Genomic DNA, 6,000 nt, shown 5'->3' on the forward strand with positions numbered 1-6,000 from the left:
GTCGCAGTCAGCAGCATCACCTAACTAGTCCCTGGAGCTGGACAAAAGGACATGTGGTTTGTTGATTTAAATGGTAAATTCTGGGAGTGTTTGTCGCATAGCACAAGGCTGCTACTATACCAGGCCTAGAAAGCCTTTTATTCCTACCTACTTTCTCTGGAATATGTCTTCCTCTCTCATGTAGGTAAGGTTTGCTCAGGAAGGCCACAGTACTGTCTTACCTGTCCCTGACTCTTGAGCTCTGTGGTGGATCAGGGCTGTCTCTGGTACCCAGCCCAACACTAGCACACAGTAGGCCTTCCAGACTTGTGGTGCTATGGCCCCAAGGAGTGAACAGAGACCTGCAAATGCCCAGTGCTAGATGGGGAAGGAGCTACAGGAGGCGAAGAGGCAAACGGGAGTTGGCACACACGGGGGCAGCAATTTTGATCCATTTGTGGGGCGTTTCCAAGAACTGAGAAATGCAGAGACTCTGCAGTGTAAACATTCCCACGAGCTTTGCTGAAACCCTGCTCCCAGGCTGTGCCAGGATCGAGTTTTGTGCTGGGAAGGGAGTTTGGGAAAAACTCAGAGATCTAAAAATTCTCAGAGGGGTTTGCCACTTGACAGGGAGTGATAGCAAATTAGGGAGACTGCTAGCAGAAGCATGCCCTCTGCCAGACGGGGGTAGGGTGCTGACTTCCTTCTGGAACCTTCTCTTCCCATCCTAGGACATGCTCCATTTTCAGAGATACGTGTCCTGAATTCTGAGATGAGTGTCTCTGCTTTGCACTGTACTAGTTCCTGAGCCCTGACATTGGGACATTGATTTCCTAATCACCAGGGTGAGTGAAGTTGCAGCCACTGGAATGCCTGTTGATATTACACAGTTTTATAAGTTTGCATCTCCATCATTTTACACATGAAAAGGCTAAAGTCCAGAAGTCTGGCCCACCCCACACTCAGACCCTAGGCTGCATCTTGGAAGCCCTCTGTCCTAAAGATAAATGTGCTAATCCCCAAATACCCGTTCCCCCTTGATGCTTCCCTTTAGAACTTCTTTAAGTGGCCCTGACTGGTGAGGTTTAACTGGTGAAGTAGCCCTGGGGGAGCCAGACCCTGTCTGGTCTTTGACTTAGGGCCCATTTCATGATCCGACAAGACTGCTGCGGCTCCAGTTCCTATGATCACATTCCAGCCAACAGGAAGGAAAGCAGAGGAAAGCAGAGGGCCCTCTTGTCTCTGAAATTCACAACCCAGAGTCTGCATGTGTCTGAGCCATTACAGAGGAGAAAACGATAGTGGCAGCCATCAGCTAGCATGGAAGAGGACCTCACCAACAGAAGGGAGGAAAACACAAAGCTGAGGCACCTAGCGCTCTTCCTCCTTTCCTGGGCCCTCATCAAGCCCATCTCTGAACATGCCCCTCCTCCACCAGGGCTGCTGCTTCTGAACCCTGGCCTCATCCCTGGGCAGGGAAGCCACATGCCCTGAACAGCTGCTGTCTGAAGTGTTATCCATACTGATGTCGTCTTGATCCTTCAGACCCTGTTTCTTAGGTTCTGGATCACAAGTCTACACAGGGTGCTACCCTTTAATTTGTGGGGTGATAGACACTTTGGGAGCAGTAGAAAGTTTCTGGATGTACAAAGATCAAGAAGTAATTCATGGAGAGACAAGATGGCTCATCTCGAAAGGCATTTGCTGGCAAACCAGACAACCCAAGTTCCATCCCTGAGACCCATGTGGCAGAAGGGAACTGACTTCCAAAAGCTGTCCTCTGATGCTCACATTCACGCTGTGTCATGTGTGTGTCCCCCTCCTCTGACAGGAACAATAAACAAAATGTAAAACAATTTTCTTACATCAATTCAAAGTCAAACAGTGAATCTAAGGTGCTTTGGGCAGTGCTCATGGGTGTTGTATCATGTGACTTCATGAAGCCTTGGTTCTGCACTTACTTGTGGACATTGGACTGCACATACCTTCGTACCACACAGTGCCAACAAACCACCTGAACAACCGCTCAGGTTCCAGACTATTGGATGTTGTGAACTACACCCACTACTACCGGATGTGTTAGGTTTGGTTGGCTGGTTTTGCTGTACATACAAAGCTTTCCGTGTTATTGGAACAGTAAGAGTTGAATTGTGAAAAGTGAAGACTTTCAATATTTTCTTACCATCGCCCCTCAGCATATAAGGATTAAATTAGTGTATCTTGGGGTTGCATTATGTTAGAATGCTTGATCATTAAAATTGCTGCTTGAATGTCTGACTTGAGTTTCAGATGTAAATCGTTTGGGTGGGAGCTGGGGTGATATCTTGATCAGTAACACTTGCTGTGTCAGGGTGAGAAACTGAGTCTAGAACCCCAGCACCCATGGAAAAGCTGGGTGTGATCTCATCTGTAACCTCAGTTTCTCCACTTTCAAATACATAGGTGATAGCACCTCCACATAGACATGGACACAGAGACTTATGCACATATGCATGCACACACACAGTGAATTTTAGATTAGGATAATGAAACGATTTCCAACAATTTCTGAAATGGCCTAGACATACTTCTTCACGTTATACTATGTATTTATGCGAAGAGGCATTCTTGGCTCTGATGATTATAAAATCAAAATATCAACCAACTCTAAAAAATGTTGTATATGCTATGTCCTACATCATTAAATATTCAGCTAAGATCTACTCCTTGTGAAAGAGCAAGCAGATCCATCTCATTAGTATGCAAATTTATTTCATTTTTAATCAATTGTAAAATTGTGTATATACCAAAGACTTATTTCACATTAGGTTTCTTTATGATTATCAGTAGGTGTTTGACTTGAGCTCCTATTTAACTTCCTTTATATCTGTGGTCACACTCAATGTTCTCAAAGGTGAAGCGACCATGGGTAGAAACAATTTCAGAAATAAACCCTCCAGCAGCTACGGTATCTTTCACTTTTAGCTCAGAGCCATGGCCTGTGTAGTTCAAGAACTTACCCTGGGACTGGCACTGTGTTTCTCTGGAGCATCTCAGGCTACTTGATACCCCAGGTATCTCTTAATTGGGGTGACAGCTTTGTCTGACTTGTGATTGGCTGAGTGTATTGTATGCTCCACAAATGCTGCTTGGTTGGAGCCTGGCAGGTGGCCCTGGGGGAACTTCAGATCACAGCTCATGTCAGGAGCTCTTCTGTCTACACTCACAGTGACTGCCAAGGGGAGGCTAACAAGAGCACGGTTTTAAAGGGGTATTTTTTCCTGGACAGGAGAAGGCAGGAGTAAAGGTGACATTCCCCAGGACAAGTGAACTGAGCATAGATGAGTGAGGTAGGACAAGGTCAGGCAGCTAAAGTGGTCTACCAACAGCCACTCCTGACCCATAAAGCATGAGAAACAGCCAGAAGTATGGCAGCCATGGAATCCCCTTCATGTCTTGTCTAGCACATTCCAGTCCCCACCTCTCTGGAATTGTCCTGATCCTGTTCCCCTGGTTTCTTTCGGGGAACACATCCTACAGACTCCTTAACTATGTGGAGTCAACTTTATCTCATAGTGTAGGAACACATGACAAATGAGGGGGGTCTATATCAGACATAGTGGTTGGCTTAGAGGTGATCAGGTGACCCAGGTCTAGCTAATCAGAAGAAGAATCTCCATCTCAGGCATGGTGATTGACTTAAAGGTAATCAAGTGACTCAGCTCTGGCCAATCAAAGGAATCTCTTAGACATGATGATTGGCTTAAGGATGATCAGGTGACCTAGATCTGTCCAATAAGAACCTGACCTGTTACCACAATTATAAAGGAAAGGAAAGCCCCTTTCTGTAAGAATTTCTGGCCCTGGGAATGCTGCAGACAATTCTGCCACCTCTGAGGATAGGCCTGTGAATAAAGTCAACACAGAAGAGAGACACAAAGGGTCACAGGTCTGAGCTTCTGCATCTAGCCAGCCTGAAGTGGGTTTCATGTCTCTAAGCTGATAGACAGCCTCTGCTTCAGCAAGTGGGGTGAATTTCTTGTCACTTGTGACCAAATGAAACCTCATCACTTATGGAGAGAACAAGCAAATAACCCCTTGTTGTCTGTCATTGGCCCTTGCCTTAACATAACACCGAGAGACTTTCAACCCAGACCCTGGCACCCATTCCTCCTTGGAAAATGGTGTCACTCCATATCTGAGGCTCTAGCCCATCCCTTTATAAGTGTGGGTGTTTTGGTAAGTGAATCTCTGAGCCAAGGTCTAGAATACCAGAGTGTGCCAATGTCTTCACCATGCCAGGAAGTATGCTGGCCACATAAGTCCCTTAAATCTCATATAATCCCCTCAAGGGCAGGTCTAAGCTCCTCTTTGCAGATACAGAGGCTTAGAGAGGTCACCATGTCTCTATACTGCTCAAACTGGGTTTCTAAAATTGATGGAACTGCTATCACATTCCCCAGAGACTCTGGGCTGCTTATTGCCACACAGTCTAGTCCTCCCTAGCCAGGGGTCAGGAAAACATCCCAGTTTTTATCCATTTGAAAGAGCTTGAGAGCAACAGACCACCACTGCTACCAAATATAGGAGCTGAGTTTTTAATGCCTGTTTGCCTCTGTCCCCATGCAGAGCTGGGCCTGCTGAGGGCCCAGCTGTGGTTCTATAGAGGAGGGATGAAGACTAAAGCTGCCCAATTCTAGCACCCTAGAGTTCCTGTTGACCTCAAAGCCAAAACTCTCTGTGATAAAGAAAAGCAGCATATCCAGCGAGGGAGCTGGGAACTAGATACATGACCACAAGGATGAGGCCTGGTCAGGTCTTGCACTGTGTGTTTGAGCTCTTCAGAACAAGGATGACATCAAAGACTCAGCTTTTCCCCGAAGGTGGGCATATTGGCATGGCTTCTAAAACTCCACACTGGCCTGGAACTGTTGCCACATGGTTGCTGGTGTAGAAGAGCAAATGTATCCAGAAGCTAAGAGGAAGGGCTGGGTCTCCACAGACCAAGTAGGCTGAGACACATGAGCCCATGTTTTCATACTGAAGGGAGGACCTAGGCCTTGCCTGAGACCTCTGGTCTCAATGCTTTCTTGGTCCTAATGTCTGCAACCCACATTACTGTCACTGCACCCTGCATAGATCTGAAGGCCTGGATCATTTGTAAAAGCCTACTGAGGCTAGGGGAAATACCTTATCTGAGTGCTTGGGCTCTGCCCAATTCCCAAGTAGTCACTAACAAGCAGAGACCATTTGGATGGTTAATTAATTATATTAGTTGGTGTTACTAGTAACACAACTACCAGCTGTGCTCTTTATATACAAAGTGTTTGCACGCACGCACACACACACACACACACACATGCATACACACATACACACACATACACATTCTCTCTGTGTGTCTCCCTCCCTTCTTTCCTTCCTCCCTCCTTTTTTCTCCCTCTTCTCATTTCTCTGTCTTTGAAGCAACCACATTCTGTCAGGGCCCCCAGATTTGGGAGATCCATCTGGGGTCGGGGTGGGGAGTAGAGAAAATCAGGGCAGGCATGTAAAACTGCTTATAGATTCCAGCCAAACATGACTGGGTCTGCCAGGTTGGGCACCTGAGGACATCCATGTTTCCTTCCATTAATCCTTTCATTCATATGTCCACTCATTCAGTCACTCATTCCTCCCTTTGTCCTGCTAGCATTTATTAATCGGCTACTATGTGTTCCATTCTGTCCTAGACACTTGACCCTAAGCCGGGACACTTGTCATGTTCCTGAAAGACAAGCTGAGGGGAGGGGTACAGACCCCGCTGGCCCCCCAGGAATTGGGGACTCCAGGTTGGGGGTCTCAGTGGATGGATGTCCTTTGTCAGGCTGTCCCTTTTGAATGGGGAGCCTCATTTTGCTTTTATGAATTCATTAAAAACAAAGAAAAGAACACTGAGGGAGCCTGCACAACCTCATTCCAACGGGTGCTGCTCCTGGTGGGGGCTGTGGCTGGGGTGAGTGGGGACAGGAGACTCCTACAGTCAGCCACAGTCTCTGGCCAGGC

This window comes from Micromys minutus (genome assembly GCF_963924665.1).
Source record: "Micromys minutus genome assembly, chromosome: 3".
NCBI lineage: Eukaryota > Metazoa > Chordata > Mammalia > Rodentia > Muridae > Micromys > Micromys minutus.